This window comes from Eubalaena glacialis, chromosome 7 (assembly GCF_028564815.1).
Source record: "Eubalaena glacialis isolate mEubGla1 chromosome 7, mEubGla1.1.hap2.+ XY, whole genome shotgun sequence".
In the NCBI taxonomy this organism is placed as follows: Eukaryota; Metazoa; Chordata; class Mammalia; order Artiodactyla; family Balaenidae; genus Eubalaena; species Eubalaena glacialis.
The window spans coordinates 60,835,387-60,850,598 of NC_083722.1; the positions used below are offsets into that span (position 1 = coordinate 60,835,387).

At 43.3% G+C, this 15,212-nt stretch overlaps 1 protein-coding gene across 4 annotated transcripts in view; it reads right to left on the reverse strand.

Moving 5' to 3' along the window:
- The window catches only part of GLB1 (galactosidase beta 1), a 90,998-nt gene that overhangs the window by 70,979 nt on the left and 4,807 nt on the right, over positions 1 to 15,212 (reverse strand). The window lies entirely within an intron of this gene.

A 15,212-nucleotide genomic window follows, 5' to 3' on the forward strand; every position in this document is an offset into this window, starting at 1 on the left:
CACAGATAAAGCATGGTGGCGGCCGAAACAGGGGAGACAGGCAGGGGCCAGACTGAATGAGCCCTGAAGTCCATGTTCAAGGGCCTGGACTTTATGCCAAGAGCTATAGAGAGCAACTTAAACAGAAGAATGATAGGATCAGACATGTTTTCAAATATTTGGCACTGTGGTCTTTTCCTGAAATGGCAATAAAGGAAGCAGAGTCATGGACGATGGTGGGTGGCAGCAAGGTGGGCAGCGGGCAGGAGATGGAACCCACAGGACCAGGGGGTGGGGGGTGGGGGGGAGGGGTTGGTTAGATGCAGGATGAACACGGGGACTAACCTGAAGAGGCTCCCATTGGCCTCAGGTAGAAAAATTTGAGCTTTTTTTTTTTTTTTAAAGAGAGAGAAACCTAAGAGACATATGACCTGCGGGCGGGGGTGGGGGAAGGCTGCAAGGCTATGAAAACCTGAGTTCATAATGATACACAGAGGGGAAAAAAGAATTAATCGGTCACCTTTGGAGATTGCCCATACTCTAAAAGGTTCTTTCCCTTTCACATGAAAACTATATTTTGGGGTAACCGAAAAGCTGACAATGGAAAACTCTTCACAGAATTCCAGCTAATAAACGCAGATGGAATAACAGAATCTGAAAAACACCCTTTTCTGAACACTCAGTGAAATAATGGATTTAAGCTATAATCATCAATGGATGCTAAAACCATCAGCAAGGTTGATGGAATTTTATAAAGAAGGGATCAGGCAGATTCTCCATGATCCCGCTGCCAGCGGCAACCTCATAAAAATGGAGCAAGCAGACGTCACTCCCATGTTCTGATTCAGGAGGAAGGACACAGCCTCTCCTCGAAGCAGTGCTCATTGTGGAACTTAAATCTCCGCTGAACCCGAATCTAACTACAACACAAGGAAGCGATAAGCCAAGCCTGAAATGGGGGACATTCTAAAAGTCCAGTGATGGAGTTTCTCTGAAAAGCTGATGGTATTAAAACAAAATAGAGTATTGTTAGAAAATAACAATGCTTGGGAAGGAAAATGAGGGAACTTTCTGGGGGCAAGGGTAATGTTCTAGGGCTGAATCAGGGTTTTGGATTACCAGATATATGCATTTGCCAAAACTCATCAAACGGTGCACTTAAGATTTGTGCATTTCATTGTATGTAAAGTTAACCTTAAGATGGAAAAAAAGGCATATAAACAAATATTGACCTCTAATTAATGATTCATATGCTGATGCATTTGAGGGGAAGTACAGTGATGTCTGCAACTTACTCTGAAACGCATCCCAAAAATAAGATGGATTGATGGATGGAGGGATGGATTAATAGTAATTAATTGTTAATGGTAGAATTTGAAAGGTGAGTATAAAATGTTTTCAACTCTCCATTTTTATGTGTGAAAATTGTTCCTAGTAAAATGTTGACACAAATTAAAAAGTCAGGGGCAGGGAGAATTGGAGAAAGGTGGTCAAAAGGCACAAACTTCCAGGGACTTCCCTGACGGTCTAGTGGTTAAGACTCTGCGCTCCCACTGCAGGGGGTGCAGGTTCAATCCCTGGTGGGGGCACTAAGATCCCACATGCTGTGTAGCACGGCCAAAAAAAAAAAAAGAGGCACAAACTTCTGGTTATCAGATAAATAAATACCAGGGATGCAATGTACAACATGATGACTATAGCTAACACTGCTGTAGGATATACAGGAAAGCTGTTAAGAGAGTTGATCCTAAGAGTTCTCACCATAAGGAGAAAACAATTTTTTCCTTTCTTCTTTCTTTCTTTCCTTTTTATTTTATCTGTATGAGAAGATGGGTGTTAGCTGAACCTACTGTGGTAATCATTTCACAACATGTAAATAAATCACGCTGTTCGCCTTAAATTTATCCAGTGATGTATGCCAATTATTTCTCAATAAAACTGGAAAAAGATTAAACTTAAAAAGTGGACTGATGGGGCTTCCCTGGTGGCGCAGTGGTTGAGAGTCTGCCTGCCAATGCAGGGGACACGGGTTCGAGCCCTGGTCTGGGAGGATCCCACATGCCGCGGAGCAACTGGGCCCGTGAGCCACAGCTACTGAGCCTGCGCGTCTGGAGCCTGTGCTCCACAACAAGAGAGGCCGCGATAGTGAGAGGCCCGCGCATTGCCATGAAGAGCGGCCCCCGCTTGCTGCAACTGGGGAAAGCCCTCGCACAGAAACGAGGGCCCAACACAGCCAGAAATAAATACTAAATAAATAATAAATTAATTTAAAAAAAAAAGTGGACTGATGAAATAAATTACGGTTTCTATGGTATGTGTATTGCATATGAATGTACATACACACACGATGAAATATTATGTACATCCTGGGAGTAATGACTTATTCTTGCCACTGTGGTAAAGATCTCTGAGACAGAATAAAGAGGTGGTCAAGAGGTGTTTTTTAAAACACACCTGGGGACTTCCTGGCGGTCCAGTGGTTAAGACCCCGCACTTCCACTGCAGGGGGCGCAGGTTCCATCCCTGGTCGGGGAACTAAGATCCCGCATGCCCCGAGGTGCAGCCAAAAAATTAAAAAAACAAACAAACGAAACCTCAAAAAAACACACCTATGTCAGCTCCTGCGGATAGTCCCGTGCGAGTTCAGTGTACAGTGTGCTGACAGCGTCTCATCTCAAGCTCAACCGTCAAGTCTTTGTGTCTTCCCACCCACATGCCATGGGCACCTGCTCACCCAGGAACCCAGGTGTCGGGGGGAGTCCACGCACCTCGGAGCAGCCCTCAACCAGTGGGAGTGGATAACTGCACCCTCCTCTTTTAGGCAGGCAATTCGGGAGACGTTGCGTCTGCTCTCCAGGAGACCTTGGCAGAATCACGGTCCTGTTGCCCAGAGTGAGAATCTGTCCCTCTTGGACCGCTTCCCAGATCACCTGCACTCCAGCCCTGGTTTCATGTTTTACTTCTAGAGGAACCCAAATTAAGACACATGGTACCAGAACCATCCTAAACAGCAGATCCTCAGAATGTGAGTCAATACCTGGATTTCTCATTTCCTGTGCGTCAAACAGCAGTAAGAACCCTACAGCTGGTGCTAAGTGGGTGGCGACGGCCCATGGTATGCAAATACACACAATAAGGCCCTCACCCGTGCAGGACTGGGAGGGGGCACAGGCAGAGGGGAGGAGTTGGCATCTGCATTAGCTCTACCCGTGGAATGGGGCTGAGGGGTGGGTGCTGGTAATTATAAGGATTGTGAGGTTGGCTGGTTTTTACTAACAGATTGGAAGCTTTGAAGAAAGAGACCGGTTGACAGGCTCAAATCAGCCATCCACTCAGGGCATTCTGTGAATGCCAGAGGCTTCCATGGCAATGTTTAAAGAGACCTACATCTCCTGCCAGAAAGATAAGGCCAGGACTTAATCGGGGAGGGGGAGGGGGGGACACTGGTAGGGGATCTTGAGGGGGCAGAACACAAGGCAGATAGAGGGGAGTGTATGGACATGGTGTGTTCTCCCATGTGTGAGCTATCATCTTGGTAAAGGTGCCCAACCCAGTCCCTGTGCTGTTGGAACCCAGTTGCTTGGAACTTGGACATGATATTGACTTACAGGAAATGAGGTGGAGGTGCCCGGACTGCCACGGAATCCTGAGGAAGGTATGAGATGGCTCCAAGAAGTGAGGAAGTAAAAATGGTGACCAGACACCCCAACATCTGACTACACTCCCCAGGACTGGCCAGAGAACACACCCTTCAGTAAGGAACACAGCAGTGAGAGGGTCCTGGTGTCTTCCAGAAGTCCCCTGAGGGCTGTGCTCTGTGGGCAGGGGATGACAGAAGATGCTCCCTCGTGTCTTCGAGGGTGATGAGATCCTGGCATAACCAAAGAGGTACCACTTAACCGCCAGATGCAGATGGACATAATCACCACCACAACCAGCTAGGCCAGAGTGGCAGCTACGGCGTGTTGACAGAGGTGACCTCAGGCAAGGGCTCAGAAACCACAGCATTCCTAGAGGGTGAGATGGTTGGCCAACCAGTGAAGGTGCTGCTTGATGTGTCTCGCAAGAAAAAAATCAATCACTCGTGAGCAAAAGGCTGAGGTCAGCCCCTGCAGTGGAAAATCATGACTCCTTCATCTGGTTCCCAGCTCTGAGGCGGTTCTACAACAAACAGCCAACTGATGGAAGAAAGGATTGGATGGATCCCCTTGAGGAAGGGCCCTGTGATGCCACCCTAAGTACACACAATAAATATTCCTTCCCCAACGGGACTTAGGACACCTGTGTCCTAAGGAAAGTGCACCCCCATACCTCGTGAGGACTGTTGGATGCAGTCTGGGCTGGTATGTATACCAGGGCTTCTGAATGCCACCATCCCCACCTTGTTGCCACGGGAAAGGGCCCACGTCCTTCTCACTAGTCAGAGGACCTACCCTATGGCAATGTCCCTGGTTCTGAGTGCAAACTGGGATGGTTTTACTTAACAGCCCCCAGAAGCCTCCCCATGAGTAACAGCCACTGTGGAGGGAAGGGCCAAACAGATGTCCTGGAGCTGCCCACTGCCCACCTCCACCCAAGATACATCTGAACAAGCCCACAGTTCCTCCTGGAATTGCAGATACTGGTGCCTCTAACACAAAGACTCAGTGGACATCCTCATCACATCCCCATTCAGATCACCGGTGAGCCCCTGCCAAAAACAGATCGTGCTGGATGATGGTGGACCACTTGTTTAACCAAGTGGTAGCCCCAGTGGCAGCTGTGGGACAGTCAACACAGCCTCTGGCATTTGGTCTGTGGCTAATCTTTTCAAAACTATCAATAAAAAGGGTCAAAAGCAGTTGGTTTGTAAGTGGTCAGGACAGCAGGACACATTCTTTGTCCTGCTCCAGGGACCTGGTAACTGCCCCGCTCTCTCCCATGAGACACCTCGACTGTCAGGACACTCCCTGAGCTGTCACACTGGTCTGATATACAAACAACAGCATGTTATTTGGACCTGGGGAGCGGTGACAAGTCTCTGAAACGGAAGCTTAGAAAAGCAGTAGAGGGGATGATAACAGAAGATGCAGAAGCAGCATCACCTAAGAGACAGCCTCTAACTGGTGACTGTGATGGCCAAGGTAAACAGGGAAAATCCACTTCATGGCTCCAAAGTGACCCCTTTCAATGTTGAAGGACCTGAGAGGACCCAGCCTAAAAGAGCCAGCTTCCTTAATCTCTGAGCTGTGACACCACTGATGGAAGTAGGGCCATCGAGAAATGTGGGGGGAGGAGAAAAGAGGGAAAGCTGCCTTCAGAGTTTATTCCCCCAAATACATATAATGGAAAATTTGTCCTGTGTGCAAATTCCACCCCCTTTTTTCTGGCTGCACTGGGTCTTCGTTGCTGCACGCGGGCTTTCTCCAGTTGTGGCGAGCGGGGGCTACTCTTCATTGCAGTGTGCGGGCTTCTCATTGCGGTGGCTTCTCTTGTGGGATCTTCCCCAACCAGGGATGGAACCCATGTCCTCTGCATTGGCAGGCGGATTCTTAACTACTGGACACCTACTCCCCCAACCCCTTTTTAATTAATTCGCATTGGAACCAAATACTGAAGAGCCACAGTTTTATTTCACATGTGCTCGGGTGTGTTAGCATCAATATTTACAGTGCATGAGGTCACAGAACTTACAGAATAAAAAGCAATTCCAAACAAGTCAAAGCCCACACCTTTCCAAGCCGTGCCCCCACCCCCAACCAATGTATTATACATAATGCATATAACACTGGAGAAAAAAGACCACAGTACAAATGAAATAACCCCAGACCAAATACATATCAGGTAACTAATGTTGTCCAATACAACATTTTTAAAGTTAATGATACTGTTTAGATTATTTCAGTGGTGAATAAGCCTTTCTTTAAAAAAGATTCAATGTAACATTGGTATTTACATCACCAGGTAATGTGAACATGCCTCAAGTTGCCTAATCCTCAGGACTAAAAATAATTATATTTGCATTATTTGTGCACATTCCTCAACCTGAATAAAGAAATAAAAGGAGCTCAGTGCTATCACAGGTTATGTGTCATGCCAATTACGTGAAGATGCTAACGTCTTCAAGTCTCTCATAATAACTCAGGTAAGCACCTATTCCATGGATCTCCATCCCCAGCACCCTACATACCTTCTCAACTCACCCCAGAGGCCCAAGAGCCTGGAGAATTCCTGACATGAGCTGCTCAGCTCCAGGGTGACAGAGACCCAACCATCCCAGGCTGCTAGCACCCTAGTGTTGAGGGAAAAGGGATTAAGAGAAGGGGAGAAGACAGGGGTGGAGGGGTGTTTACACACATGGGCTTCCCAGATCCCTCAGTTCACAGAACAAAGAGAAAGAGAAGGAATATTGCAGACAACTATAAAACACACATTGATAATGCCAGAGCTAGAGGCTTTAAAACATCAAATGTCATGGAAGCACCATTACATCAGACAGGCTGGAGAAGAAAAACCACCACAGGGAATGAATGGTGATAATCAATATGGACCTGGAGGAATTTGTGAATGATCTGCTATGGCTTATAGATTTATTAATTTTATTTATTTATGCCTGTCTTGTTCCAAGAAGATTTTTGTTCAGCATTCCAAAAGACTGTGGATAAAGAGTACAACTTTCAATGGAAGAGGAAGGGGAAATGGCAGAATGGAGGAGAAATGAGCACAGTTGAGGATCAGTTCCCTATCCTCCAGGACTCACAGACATTTACAGATTTAATTCTGCTCCCTCATCTCAGAGAAAAGGTAAGTACACAGTTTTAAAAAAATAAATTTAAAAATATAAAATAATTCTTAAAAGTGAAAAACAGACCTAACTGTCCATAGAGGAAAGAATCATTTCAAGTGAATTTGAAATAGTATTTTGACTATATTTAGACTAAGGATAAAAATACATCTTGAACTGCATTAAAACAAATAAACCTGCATCCGGTAGATTTCATCCTATTAATAATATTTCATTACTATTCTGAATCTATAAAATACATAATAGGATAAATAAGTAATTACATCGGGTTGTTAGGAACCAAAAATTTCAGTATAAAATAGAAACAAACATAAAATCAAAGAAAGTTAAGTAAAAGCCCTGCAATCAGGAAATCTCTACCGTCCACTCAATTTTGCTATGAACCTAAAACTGCTCCAAAAAATAATGTAACTTAAAATTTTTTCTCTTTCTAAAAAAATATTTATTTCCCCGCAATAGCCACAGAAACAGCTAAGAAATGACACTAGCCAGTAGCACTTAGCTCCTCTAGCACTTAAATTATGGTGTCTAAATATTTCCCACAAAAAGGAACCAGGGCTCCTTAAGAAATTACTTAATCCAAGTCTGGGGCAGAATATATACAAAATAAGCCTAAAACAATCAACAACTATTAGGGCCACACAAAATGACGTAGAAGCCAATTTGAAGGAGTTCCAACTGGCTGAAAATGGGATATTTTGAGCATTAAAAGATTTATCATTTCGTTAGATTGAAACACGTCAGATATGCAAAAATAGCCAAATTCATAATACTCCCTCCCACCTAAAAGAAAAGCTTATTGGTCATCCCTGAAGTTTGCTGGGGTATCAACTCATTATTCTGAAAACTGATGAATAAAGAGGAAGAATCCAGCATCCGTCTTGCCTTTGCTACAGACTTTTTCAGAATAACCAAACAACTGATGAAGAGAATTCTTTGTAGAAGAACCACAGCTAGTAAATGCAGAAGAAATGAGATTAAAAATCATCGTTTTGGGGGCTGAAGGCAGAATTACACTTCTTTTTCTTTTTTCGCCACACCGTGTGGCTTGTGGGATCTTAGTTCCCCAAGCAGGGATTGAACCCAGGCCCTCGGCAGCAAGAGTGCAGAGTCTTAACCACTGGACCGCCAGTGAATTCCCAGGATTATACTTCTAAGTGCCACAAAAACTCCTTCAAAATTCAGAACTGAGGTAAAAGAAGTTTCCAATGTCTCTTGAATAGATAAAAGCCAACTAATTACTCCCAGAAAGTCTATTTAGTACTCTGGCCTACTAAATTCTGTATTGAATGTATCAAACTTTAAAAAAATCACCATTTTACAATCCCTACTGGACTAATGACTTTAGGCAACAATCATCAATGACTGCTGAAACATTAGATGAAAAGATGATGTGGAACTTTCTAGTGGAGGAGCCAAGCTGACAACACCTGGTCAATCTCAGCATCACTGAAAGCAATGAAGTCTTCCTACCAAAAAAGGAGAAAAGTTGAACATGAATCTGTCTAGCTTCTAGCTCTAACTTTCATAGATGTCCACCTCTACCAGTTTACAGAAAATATGAAGGATAGTACATGTCAAACACCACCACAAATCCAAAATGTAGGAAATACCAAGATATAATATCCAGATAACTTGAACAAATAAATGGCACAAAATAAGAAGAGAGGGTATCTTATAGACTTAGAGAGACTTAAGAAATAGATCACATGCAATATATGGACCTTGTTTTTAGATCCTGATTCAAACAAAAGAACTGTGAAGTGACACAATTCCTCAAGAAACCAGAGAAAAAAACTAAACCTAAAGCTAGCAGAAGGGAGGAAATAATGAAAATTAGAGCAGGGATTAAGTGAAATAGAGAATAGAAAAAAAATCAATGAGAGTAAGAGTTCATTTTTTGAAAAGATCAACAAAACTGATAAATCTTTAGCTAGATTAACTAAGAAAAAAAGAGAGAAGACTCAAAATCAGAAATGAAAGAGAAGATATTACAACTGATGGCACACACACACAAAAAGGATTGTGAGACTACTATGAACAATTGTATACCTATAAATTGCGAAACCTAAAGAAACAGATAAATGTCTAGAAACATACAACCTACCAAGACTGAGTCATGAAGAAATAGAAAATTTCAACAGACCAATAACTAGTAAGAAGATTGAATCAGTAATTGAAAATCTCAAAGAAAAACAAAGGACCAGATGGCTTTAGCTAGAGAGTTCTACCAAACATTTAAAGAAGAATTAACACCAATCCTCTTGAAACTCTTCCAAAAAATTAAAGAGGAGGGAACACTTCTAAGCTCATCCTATGAGAACAACATAACCCTAACACCAACGCCAGACAGGACATAACAAAAAAAGAAAACTGCAAGCCAATATCAATATTCCTGATTCATATTGATGCAGAAATCCTCAACAAATATCAGCAAACTAAATTCAACAACTTTTTTTTTTTTTTTTTTGGCCATGCTGCATGGCTTGTGGGATCTTAGTTCCCCAACAAGGGATGGAACCTGCGCCCTTGGCAGTAAAAGCACTGAGTCCTAACCACTAGACCACCAGGGAATTCCCTCAACAACTCTTTAAGAGGATTATACATCATGACCAAGTGAGATTCGGAATGCAAGAATGATTCAACATATGAAAATCAATCAATGGAATGCACATTAACAGAATGAAGGACAAAAACATGATCATTTCAATTGAGGCAGAAATTTATTTGGTAAGATTCCACAACTTTTTATGACAAAACACCTAACAAACTATGAATAGAAGAAAATTACCTCAACACAATGAAGGCCATATATGAAAACCAACAGTTAACATCATACTCAATGTGAAAGACTGCAAGCTTTTCTTCCATGATCAGGAACAAGGCAAGGATGCTCGCTCTCACCACTTCTATTCAACATACTATTGGAAGTCCTAGCCAGAGCAACAAGCAAGAAAAAGAAACAAAAGACATTCAATTTGAAAGGAAGAAGTAAAATTATCTCTATTCACAGATGACATGATCTTATATGTAGAACACCCTAAAGATATCATACGCACACACACACACACACACGCAAAATTGTTAGAACTAATAAATGAATTCAACAAAGTTGCAGGATACAAAATCAACATACAAAAATCAGTTGCATTTCTATACACTGACAATGAACAATCCAAAAAGGGAATTAAGCAATTCCAATTATAATAGCATCAAAAAGAATAAAATACTTGGGAATAAACCTAACCAAGGAGGTCAAAGACTCATACACTGAAAACTACAAAACACTGCTGAGATTTAAAAAGACACAAATAAATGGAAAGACATCCCATGTTAATGGATCGAAATACTTAGTATTGTTAAGATGTCCATATTACCCAATGTGATCTACAGAGTCAATGTAATCTCTATCAAAACCCCAACAGCATTCTTTACAGAAATAGAAAAATTCATCCTAAAATTCATACAGAATTTCAAGGAACCCTCAGTAGCTAAAACAATTTTGGAAAAGAAGAACAAAGTTGGGAGACTCACACTTCCTGATTTCAAAACTACTGTAATAAAAACAATGAGTTACTGATATAAAGACAGACAAATACACCAGTGGAATAGAATAGAGGGGCCTGAAAATAAACTGTCACGCAAATGCTCACACGGTCATCAATAAGGGTGCCAAGACCACTCAATGGGGAAAGGACAGTCTCTTAAACAAAAAGTGTTGGGAAAACTGGATATTCACATGCAGAAGAATGAAGTTGGATCCTTACTTTACACCATATACAAAAATAACTCAAAATGGATCAAAGACCAAAACATAAAACCCAAAATTTAAAACTCCTTGAAGAAAACATAGGGGGAAAGCTTTATGATATTGGGCTTGGCAGTGACTGCTTGGATATGACACCAAAAGCACAGGCAACAAAAGCAAAAATAGACAAATGGAACATAAAACTTAAAAAACTTTTTCGCATCAAGGGATAAAATCAATATAAAAAACTTTTCGCAACAAGGGATACAATCAATACAGTGAAAAGTCAATCTATGGAATGGGAGATAATAATTGCAAATCATATATCTGATAAGCGGTTAATATCCAGAATAATAAAGACCTACAACTCAACAACAAAAAAATCAAATAATATGATTTTAAAATGGGCAAAAGACCTGAATAGACCTTCTTCCAAAGATGGTATACAAATAGCCAACAAGCATATGAAAAGATGCTCAACATTACTAATCATCAGAGAAATGCAAATTGACACCACAATAAGTTATCATCTCACACGACTATCAGAAACAAACAGGGACTTCCCTGGTGGCGCAGTGGTTAAGAATCTGCCTGCCAATGCAGGGGACACGGGTTCGAGCCCCGGTCCGGGAAGATCCCACATGCCGCGGAGCAACTAAACCCATGCACCACAACTACTGAGCCTGTGCTCTAGAGCCTGGGAGCCACAACTACTGAGCCTGCGTGCCACAACTACTGAAGCCTGAGTGCCTAGAGCTCGTGCTCGACAAGAGAAGCCCCGCTCGCCGCAACTAGAGAAAGCCCGCGCACAGCAACAAAGACCCAATGCAGCCAAAAATAAACTAAAAAAAAAAAAAGAATTTGCCTGTCAATACAGGGGACACGGGTTCGATCCCCAGGCCGGGAAGATCCCACATGCCACGGAGCAACTAAGCCCATGCGCCACAACTACTGAGCCTGTACTCTACAGCCAGCGAGCCACAACTACTGAGCCGCGCGCTTAGAGCCCGTGCTCCGCAACAAGAGAAGCCACTGCAATGAGAAGCCCGTGCACCACAAAGAAGAGTAGCCACCACTCGCCGCAACTAGAGAAAGCCCGTGCAGAGCAGAGACCCAGTGTAGCCATAAATAAATAAATAAATAAATACATTTATTAAAACAAACAAAAAATGGAAGATAAGATTTGGTGAGGATATAGAGAAACTGGAACACTTGTGTACTGCTGGTGGGATTATAAAGTGGTCCAACTGCTATGGAAAACAGTATACAGTTTCCACAAAAAATGAAAAATAGAACTACTATATGATCCAGCAATCCCACTTCTGGGTATATATCCAAAAGAATAGACAGCAGGGTCTCAAAGAGATATTTGCACACCCATGTCCACAGCAGCACTATTCACAATAGGCAAGAGGTGAAAGCAACCCAAATGTCCACTGATGGATGAATGAATAAACAAAATGTGGTATATACATGCAATGGAATATTATTCAGCCTTAAAAAGGAAGGAAGTTTTGTTACATGCTACAATGTGGATGAACACTGAGGACATTATGCCAAGTGAAATAATCCAGCCACAAAAGGCAAATAATATATAATTCCACTTGTATGAAGTACCCAGAGTAGTCAGATTCATAGAAACAGACTGTAAAGTAGTGGTTACCAGGGGCTGGGGGTGGGTAGGGGAGTTGTTGTTTAATGGGTATAGAGTTTTACATTTGCAAGATGAAAAAGCTCTGGAGATCTGTTGTACATCAATGTGAATACACTTAACGCCATTGAACTGTACACTTAAAAATCACTAAGATGGGCTTCCCTGGTGGCACAGTGGTTGAGAATCTGCCTGCCAATGCAGGGGATACGGGTTCGAGCCCTGGTCTGGGAAGATCCCACGTGCCGCGGAGCAACTAGGCCTGTGAACCACAATTACTGAGCCTGCGCGTCTGGAGCCTGTGCTCCGCAACAAGAGAGGCCGCGAGAGTGAAAGGCCCGCGCACCGCGATGAAGAGTGGCCCCTACTTGCCGCAAGTAGAGAAAGCCCTCGTACAGAAATGAAGACCCAACACAGCCATAAATAAATAATTAAATAATTAAATAATTTTTAAAAATCACTAAGATGATAAATTCCATGCTATGTGTTTTTCTATCACACACACAAAAAAGACAATTGAGATAATCAGGAAAAACTGAAAACTAACTCTTTACACAGTTAACTGCATTTGAATCCTATACTTACCTGTAATCGATACAGCCACCTAATCCTCAGACAGTGGAAAAAATACTTTTATTAAGAGGTAGAAAACCTAACTTCTAGCCCCAAGTCTCCTAACTAGGTATAAGATGATATTAAAGAATTACTGTGAATTTCATCGGCTATAACAGCATTATGGATATGCTTTTTTTAAAAGGATTCATACTGAAGCATTTGGGGGTGAAATTATATTTTCTAAGATTTGCCTTAATATACTCCAGACAAAAAAGAAAGAGTGTAGGGCTGGGGTAGATGAGAAAGAACAGTAGAATAGTCACAAATGTTGAAGCTGGGTGATGGGGATTCTGTTGCTGCTTTCTCTAGTTTGTGAATACTTCCAAATTTTCACAATAAAAAGATTTTAAAAAGAACAAACAAAATAAGGGGAAAAAAGGATGGTTGGACGGATGGATGTTTGGAATGAATGGCAGTAGGATTAATGTATTGAGGTTTTATAACAATAGTATCACAGTACACAGGCTATTGTTAATTTTTAGAAAGCTTTGTTTCATTTTAGCTTGCATTTAACAGATTTTTAAAAAGAAACTAGAATGAAATTGAAAGCATTTTCAAGCTTCAAGTAAATGTTTCTCACCACCTCCCCCGGCAATAAATAAACAAATCAAAGAAGGTAAATGAGTGAAGAACAGGGAACAGAGGTACCAAGGGGGCCGTGGAGAGCAGCCCACCAGGACCATATCTGGACACAAATGGAGAAATTTGTGCTGGGAAAACTTCCACCACATCATGGAACACAAACCAAGTGTGAGAAGGTGCTGCTGACTATTCCTCAGGCACAGAAGATGGACCTGTCTTGTTTCTGTTAAGAGAGGAATCAGTCAAGCAAGGACTTCAGAGCAGGGATGACAGGTGCTCAAGATCGAAAAATGCTGGCACTCAGGGAAAGAGAAGAGACAAGAAGGTGCAAGATGAAAAGCAGGACTGATGGAAGCGAATTCCATCCAGCTCAGGGCACTGATGAGAAAGATCCCAAATCAAGAAACCAGTGAAATAATACTTGGTAGAGCAGGAGACACACACGACCCGTTGCACCAAAAGGTGGAAGACAAATGGCAGAACTAGTGTAGACTGGGGGTGATCCCAACTGGGGTCAGAGCACGAGAAAGTGAGAAGGTCTGGAAGTGACCTTCCTGAGGTGGGGAGCTTGAGTGATGCCACTGAGAAGGCAGTCAGGAAACTTGAGCTGAGCTGGGTATTGCCCTTGGCAAAGCACTTCCCCCTCCTATAACCCCACCATCTGCAAAATGTGTTAAAAGAAAGGCTCTCCAGAGTCCTTTGCTTGGTTCTGGATAAGTTTTTCTCCAAACTTATTCCTGGTTGTAAGGATGATTAAACACGAGGGGGTAAATAATAAGGAAACCACTGAAATCTCAACTCAAAGATACATTTTAAACTTGACTGGAAGACCCGCTGTCAAGACTTTGGTTGCCTGGAAACAAGAAAGGTGGTCCCCAGGAGCCCCCAGGGTTCCACCAACCAAGAGGACAACGGGGAAAATGGAGAGACTTGCCCTGGCCAGGCTGAGTGTGCACAGGGAGACAATAACACAGGCAAGAGACAGAGGAAAGCAACCCCAGCAGTTGCTGCTGTGACAAATCACTGGGCCCCAGTGGCAGGCAGCATGGTACCCACTCCTGCTCCCCAGGATTGGCTGCTCCATAAATTCTCTGTGCACCTGTGACCAACACAGCCCCTTTGCAGGCCCCACGGGATGTTTAAAAATTAGCAACATCAAGTGCTTCCTTGTGACTGAGCCACAAGCAACTTCTGCGCCATGTCTTAATACCCTCCCTGCAAAACAATCTTGAGGTAGATATGATAATTATCCCCATTTCAGGGTGAGGGAAACCGAGGCTCAGTGAGGTCATTTGCCCGATGCTGCCTGACAAGAGAACAGGAGGGTGAGGCCCTCCAGTCAGAGTTCCCTGTTGCAGAAAGATTCTCAGTGAGGCCTTGTCTATCAGGCCTTATTGCTACCCCAGGGTCAAAGGGTATCCTACCTCTGGCACAGAGGCCGGCCAGCGAGGGTGGGGCTGCTCCAGACACGATAACCCCTGCCTCTTTTTCTGAGGGTCCAGCTCAGGGATGGCCGTCTGGTTCTGTGGCCAGAGCGCTAGGACAGCTCTGATGGGGTCAGGCTGGTGGGGGGGAAGGGGGGCAGTGAGCCAACAGCAGGAAGGACAGCCCAGCATCCCAGAGCCAGGGGTCCCAGGGAGGGAAGGCCTTGGGGCCCGCGGGAGCTCACTGCCCTGCCACTCGCCATGCAAGCCTCAATCTCCCTACCGGTAGAGAGCGAACCTCTGTTTCTGACCCAAACCTGGGGTGGAGGGTGTGCACTCCAGTTTCCTGACTGTCCCCCCAGGCTAACAGCCATCCTACACTGAAACTGGCCGACCCCCTTCCACGTCCGGCTCACGTAGTTACTGTGA